This window comes from Alligator sinensis, unplaced genomic scaffold (assembly GCF_000455745.1).
Source record: "Alligator sinensis unplaced genomic scaffold, ASM45574v1 scaffold132_1, whole genome shotgun sequence".
Taxonomy (NCBI): Eukaryota; Metazoa; Chordata; order Crocodylia; family Alligatoridae; genus Alligator; species Alligator sinensis.
Genome location: NW_005842776.1, coordinates 719,645 through 727,341, shown reverse-complemented (window position 1 = coordinate 727,341; position 7,697 = coordinate 719,645).

The window sequence follows — 7,697 nt, the reverse complement described above, 5'->3', positions numbered from 1 at the left end:
GGTAGTTTAGGTCCCCCATGACTACCGCCTCTTTAGCTTTTATGGTCTCCAAGAGTTGCCTCAGGAGCCCCGAATCTCTTTCTTCCCCTTGATGTGGGGGTCTGTAGCAGACCCCTACCACCAAACCCCTTTCTCCTTGCCCCCCATGTAGCCTAACCCACAATCCTTCTACCTCCTCATCCTTGGATTCCGTCTTGATGAGGGTCGATGTATATTGCTCACTGACACAGAGCGCAACCCCTCCCCCTTTCTTCCCCACCCTGTCCTTTCTGTACAAGGAGGACAAGGAGCAATGGGCTCTGGTTGCAGCAAGGAAAGTTGAGGCTGGATATTAGGAAAAACTTTTTCATGAGGAGGGTGGTGAAACACTGGAACAGGCTACGCAGAGAGGTGGTGGCATCTCCATCCTTGGAGGTTTTTAATACTTGGCTAGACAAAGCCTTGGCTGGATGTTATAGTTGGATAGTCCTGCTTTGAGCACTAGATGTGACCTCCTGAGGTCCCTTCCAACCCTCATTTTCTATGATCCTGTGATTTTATGGTACCCAGGGGAGGTTGGGTGGTGCTCTTATCCTCACTGTACACTGGGCTCAGAGGTGATGGATAAGTCAAAGCAATAAGAGTAGCAAGCCACGGCCTTATCTGGAAGCAGTATCACAGGGGCAAGGATTCATGGCTTAGGTTTATTCAGGAAAAGCAAAATGAAGAACAGAAACATGTCCTTTTCCTCCAAAGGGGCAGAGATCCTGCCCAGAAGCCAGCACAGACATACCATTACGCACGGGCAGAGGCTGCGTTGTAGGTGACACCAGTGTGGGGGAGAAGCTGAATACAGGTTGAAGCCTGGAAGCAGAGAAACCCAGAGAGGCTCATGCAATGGGCAGCTGCGAGACAGAAGCAGACTTGGGGAGAGCGTGTTCGGAGCGGGTCACAGTCCCCTGCAAGTGCATGACTCTCTGCAGGCATCCAAGGGCTTGTCGACACCATGGTGGCACCTCTCACCCACCAGCCTGCAGCACGCTCCAGACCCACCCAGGTGACAGCCTTCATCCAAGAGCAGGTACCGGGAACCTGATGGGGCTTCATTGGGGAACTTCTCCGTGTAGAGCAGAGCAGCAGATTTAACCCCTTCCTCCCCCGGACTGGGACAGACAAGCCTTGAGAAGCCTCAGCAGAGCAAGGCCCTAGAGATGGCAGTTTTAGGGGCCACGTTCCAGCTTGCACTCGCACTTTGGTTTTCCAGGTTGCACATTACTGGCTGGCAAAATGCCCCGGAGGGGGTGGCATGGCTCTGAGCTGTACAGGCCACGCCGAGCTCTATGCATGCTGTATGCATTTGCTCCTGTCCCCTGACTGTAAGGAAACAGGGAGCCGCAGCCATGCCAGCTGTTAAAAGCATAGCAAGCCACCTGTGCACACCAAAATAGGATGTCCCTGTCCCTGGAGTAGCAAGCGCAGAGAGGGGCACTTAAATGCATGCTTTATGCAGCCATCAGATCGACCTGCACCCAATGCAACCTGGGATGTGAACCAGACACGTTAGACCTTGTAGTGATTTAAAAGCCCTCCCACACCTGTCGTTCAAAAAATAAGCACCCTGGGCATTTTAGAAGCCTGTAACGTATTGGTACAGTGTGACTGGGGTATTTCCTTCGCCTGAGAGCAGCACATGCATTAGCAATCAGCCGGCCCCACCATGCATGATGTAGAAGTGAGCATGTTCCTTACATCCCTTGACCCAGGCTTGGTGCTGCTTAGCAAGCCCCATTTAGTTGTGTGCATTGGATAAGGTGCCTTCAGCATCCAGGATCCACTCCATGCAACAGTATTTGTCCCCAGCCGCGCAGACGGAGATTGGCAGAGCACCATAAATTGAAATATAGAGAAGTGGAGCAGGAGGGGACCTGCAGACATCACATCTAGTCCAGCCTCTGCTTAAGGCAGGATCAGTCCTGTCCAAACCAGCCCAGACAAATCCGTTGTCCAACCTCTTAGCAAAACCGCAGACACGACACAAGACAGAGCACCCAAACCTGCCACAGGGACAGCAGGGGGACCACGGTGGCCAACGTTCATGCCCTACAAAGGTTGTACAGTCCTACCAAAGGCTGTACAATCCTACTGTTTGCACTCAGACACCCCATCATGTCTTTCTGGCTTCCAAATGCACTCTCCCCCCGCGTTCTGCATCTGCTGCGAGTTAATTCAATCTTCTGTGAAGCAGGATCCCTTAATGGCAGGGCATCTGCATCCATTAATAATGTAATTGGGAGGAAATAAAAATCCCAGCTTGTCCAAGCATATAAATGACTAAGCTATGGATGCTAGTGCTGTACGGCTTCCAGTGCTTCCTGCGGCTGTCCATGACCCGGTCCCTGAGGTCCATCGTGCCTGGGAGATCCCCGGGGGCTAGCACCCTTTGCCATTAATACATTCGCTGGCTCCTTCCTGAGGACCGAGGTATTGGTTTGAACCCTGCTATATCCTCTGACCGTTGGCTGCTATGTTTCTTCTGCAGACAGCCGACAACCGGGTGGTACTGACCTGACAGGGGACATCCCCTTCGTCTCAGCCTTGAAGGACCTGGTGTAGTTAGAAGGCGAAGGCCTGTCCCTTGCACTGTGGGGAGGATGAGCCTGCAAATGCCTCCCGATGGGAGGATCTCAGCTACACAATTTATGGTGATGGGGGATTGTGCTCGAGCTCTCCCTCTAGCTTGTTCCTTTGGCCTTTTGGCCAGGGGCAAGCAAGACTAGGGACATCTGAACTCCAAGGTCTCCAGGCTGGGGGCTTGCACGCAGGATACCTGCCGTGGATTTGGGAGTGTCAGAAACCCCAGGTTGAAGAGTCTGGGAAGGAGGAGACTTGCACCCCATAGACAGAAACGCTCTGCTCAGTGGGAAGAATTTGCACTGGATTTGACTGATTTAGCCTGAGACATGGAATTCAAAAATACATTAATTCATAAAAGAAAAAGCTTTCTTCTCCCCTCCCTACCCACTCGGCTCCTCCGGCCAGCGAGGAGGTATGACCAGGCTGGGCAAGGGCTTTGCTGAATCAGTCTGGCCTTCAACAGGAAGGGCCTGGCAGAGCCCAGATGCACTAAAAAGCTGCCATCCTGCAGGCACTGTGCACCCCTCGCTGCTGGGCACGGGGGGAAGCTGTACATCTATGCCTTCTCAGGGCAACATGCAGCCCAGACCCTTTTGGGTGGCCTGTTTCCCTCCTTGGGGTCCCAGAGCTCATTGCACGGAGCACAGCCAGTGTGAGTATCTAGCCTGACTTCAGAGCAAGCCTGACAGGTGAAGTGGGTCTGCCGGCCCCCGCTCCCTGCACCGGGTGAGAGGGGAGATCCCAGGGGGCTGATAACTCCCTGCAATGGCTGCACATGCGTCAGCAGAGCCTCCCAGACCAGCTAGACTTGGCATTTCCCGATAGGGATCAGCACAGCACATACCTGCGAGCCATAATGACCTCCCCTGCACCCAGGCAGGGCTGCCAGTGCTCTGATTTCCCCATCATGCCTGCCAATCCTGGCAGCTGGACCGTACCTGATCGAGGGATGGGGAATGAACCTTGAGAGCTTTTCAGGACAAGAAACGGGGCCTGAGTTTGGAGCTGGGACCAATGCAGGATGTGCTCCCCATTCCCCTTCCCTGAAACCCCAGTGCTGCACGTGGTATACAGTGTCCGGGATTGCTAAGGGCCTGGTCCCCACAGGAGGGATGCTGAGGTCAGAGGGGGATGCTGGAGAGACTGGGACGGGTCCCTACACCTCTCCGAAAGAAGACCACGACTCGGGAAAGGCTGGGTCGCAAAGCCAGTGTCGCAGGCCTAACACCAAGATAAAAGTGCTAATGACATCCCTTTTTTTAGTTAGTTTCTGTGCGGGGCACTCTCAAGTGTCGAACATCTTACCCCCGGTTTATTCTCCCATGTAACAATCTTCTAGTGAAGGGACAGAAAGAAAAACAGCCGGAGAAGTATGTCCTTTATTCCCTTTTCTCATTGCTGCATTCAATCCCTTTAATAGCAGGTTTAAAGCGGGGGTCCTTTGGGAGAAAGGGCTAAAAAAGGGAGGTGCAGATGGTCTGGAGGCAGTGGGGGTGGTGGAGAAGGTCAGTGCCATGTTCATTAGGGCAAAACAGAACAAATACGTGCAAAAAGAGACTTAAAAGAGAGAGAAATCACAGCTTAAGACTCTGGCACTGACTTTATTTTGGGGTCCTGCCCTTGGAGAGACTCAAGCCCAGACCATGGTGCAATTAGCCACCCTGAGGCCTGGCAAACTTCTGCCAGTGATGGGCAGTTGAAGGCAGAGGCACGACTTGAAGCACCGGCATGCTGGGTAGCCCACGACTGGAGCAGGTGGGGAGAAGCGAGCGCTTAGCTCCTCATGTCAGGGTCTCCCCAGACAAAAGAGAGAGAGGGAGGAGGAGAAATAAGGCAAGTGAGCAAAGCAAGGTGTGCAGGAGGATGCATCAGCAGAGATCCCGATTGGGGTGCCGGGTACTGCTTGCAACCCAGCTGTGGTCGGGCGGAAGTCCTGACCCAGGCCGGTTCGGATGCCTTCCTGGAGCAGCCTGATAGAAACCCAGGAGTGTCAGGGTGGACCCGAGACCCAGGAGATGGGGGCAGCCACCATGATGGTGAAGCTTGCTCCTCCCAATCCCCCCGTCCTCTGTGACCCCTGCATAAGATGCCCAAGAACAGCAGCTGCCTCCCTTGAACTTGAACGCCGAGATTTCCACTAGAAACGCTTCCTCCCACTCCTAGAGCATTTCAGCTCATTATCCTCCCACGTGGGGACTGAACCAGGCACCTGGAAGAAACCTTATCGCCGTCCTCCGAACCGGTCTGCACTAGTATTGCACAAACAGTTTGATTAACCGCATGTCTCTCCTCCCCACTTCCCCACTCCCCCTGCTCAGGCTGGGACACGCTACCTTGGACTGCTGTTACCTTGGGGGAGTGGAGAGTGGAGCACGACAAGTAGGTGAGCACTGAAGATGTAGGTACCTCAGGTCAGGGGTTGCCTCTTCCCACATGTCTGTACAGCACCTAGTACACGGGATCCTGGCCTGGAGCAGCTTTTGTGTTGAGAGGATGATGATGATGATGATAACAGTGTCACACTGCAACAGAAAGAGCAGCTTCCCCTTCTTCGGCACAGAGGGAACACGGGGCAGCTCTTCTGCGCATAAAGTCCTCCATGCAGATGATACACTCAGCATTTCCTTGCATCAGATGGTGACCCGAAACAGTGGGGAAGGGTGTTTCCAGCTGACATTCAACCCTGTGTGTATCCACAACCAAGGCTGCCCCAGGAGGGTGCAGAGGAGAAGGCTCTCACCCCAGCAGTGGTGACGTGTAAAGGGCAAAAGAGAAGTCACGGTCACCATGCAGGGGGAGGGAGGACAAGGAGGTCAGCAGGGAGAGTTTGCAGACAAGACACTCCGTTTGAAGTGGGCCATGACATGCACAGAAATCCCAGACTTATTTGGAGATCATGGGTAAAGAAAACTAATGGCAAATGCCTAATTGGTGGGGCTGGGACTCCTGGGTCACTTAAGACCAGACTGACCAAGGTATTTAAGTGCCAAAACTGCAGCTTGGCAGGAGGGGGATTGACAAACACTCCTGATTCCCATGGACTTCGGTGGGCTCTGAATGAGGGCAAGTGTTTCATAGTTTCATAGTTTCTAGGGTCGGAAGGGACCTGGGCAGATCATCTAGTCCGACCCCCTGCCATGCCAGGAAAGAGCCCTGGGGGTCAAACGCCCCCAGCAAGATGGTCATCTAACCTCCTCTTAAACCCCCCCAGGGTGGGAGCCTGCACCACCTCACTTGGAAGCTGGTTCCAGACCCTAGCCGCCCTGACCGTGAAGTAGCGCCTCCTGATGTCCAACTTAAACCTTCCCTCCGCCAGCTTGTGACCGTTATTCCTGGTCACTCCTGGCGGCGCCCGGAGGAACAGGGACTCCCCCGGTGCCTGTTGATCCCCCCTGACTAGTTTATAGCAGGCCACAAGATCCCCCCTCAGCCTTCTCTTGTGGAGGCTGAACAGGTTCAGGTCCTGTAACCTTTCCTCATAGGACCTGCCCTGCTGTCCCTTGATCATGCGAGTGGCCCTCCTCTGGACCCTCTCGTTGCTGTCCACATCCCTCTTAAAGTGCGGCGCCCAGAACTGGACGCGGTACTCCAGCTGCAGCCTGACCAGTGCCGCATAGAGGGGGAGGATCACCTCCTTGGTCCTGCTTGAAGTGTGGCTAGACCTCGACCTGCAGGGAGTGAAGGATGCTTTGCATTCACTTAGCCTTGGTGCCAGCACCAAGCCACAGGAGCTGGCAGTGGCTCAGCTGGTCGAATCTTGGCTTTGTAGGAAACCTTTCTGGGTACAAACCACCAACCCAGGAAAGTCCAGTCTCTGAGCCCAAGCGCATTGTTGCAAACCTGCCGCTCCTCTGTCTGCTCCAGCGGGCACTTATGGCACTTGTTTTTACATGTGTGTTTTTTATTGGGTTTCATAACCTGAAGAATTCAGGACAATAAAGCTTCAAGGATGGCCACGTAATTGCACAAGGCTGCACGCCACATACTTCAGCTTTTATGGAGAGGAGCGCATACCTTCCTGCTTGCATCAAAGTTCTGCCCAGTTTCTGTAGCCCATGGAGCACTGAGGGGTGAGGTGACCGGGGCACATCCAGAGCCCCCTGCCAGCTGGGGACACCGGGGACATCTTCCAGCACCAGTCCAGGCAGAAGATCAATCCTTTGCCTTTGGAGGCAGAGCATGATAGTTTGACTACGCTGGGACCAGAGCCCTCACCCTTGATGTAGGAGGTGAAGCTGTAGGAACAGGGTTGCAAGGCTCTGGTGTCCGCTGGAAGGATGCACGGTGGAGGAGTAAGCACGGGTCTAGGCAGGCAGCCTTTACCTTGTAGCTCATGATTGCAAGCCCTGATCCTGCTGTTTCACCTTCCATGAGCTGATCCCTGCAGCTGGTGGCTTCAGCCATCCTCCCCATCATTGATAGGGTTATGGCCAAAATGCTACCATTAAAAATATGCAGCTTTGAACCCAACAGGCTCATTTTTAAGTGTCTTTTTCTTTTAAAGAAATTAGTTTTATTAAATGGAAACCGCTCCTTTTCCTTTCTTTCTCTCTTGGGGGCACAAGTGTGAATTCCTCCTTCCCTAGTCTCATCCCAGATTTTGCAACCAAATCCGTGTTTCCCGGCACCTCAGTGGTTCTGCTCCAAACCCGCCCCCCAATTCGCATTCATGCTTGCCAAATAAAATAAAGGTGTTTTGGCAAACTTTCTTGTTGGCAAATTTCTGTGGCATATTGAGCAAAAAGGTGTCCGTCCTTCTGAATGGCTGATTCTTCCTAGCTTTCACGCCTATACAACACTGACCTTTTGCTTTGTTCCTTTTCTCTTTTCTTTTAACATCGTTCACTGAAAATATTTTTATATCTGATAAGCTCCTTCGACTATATAATCAGTTCCCAGCCTCTGGCACAAAGCAGTTTCATTAGCTTTTATTGGTGTCTCTGCTAAAAAGGCATCTGGCAGCATTGAAAAGCTATTTACTCAGAGTCAGGTTTCAGGGAAGCTCTTTTGTTTTCCCATCAGGTTTCCTTGGCCTCTTTCTCACATAGACCCTGTGCCCACATCTTTTATTTCTGCTTCTCCTA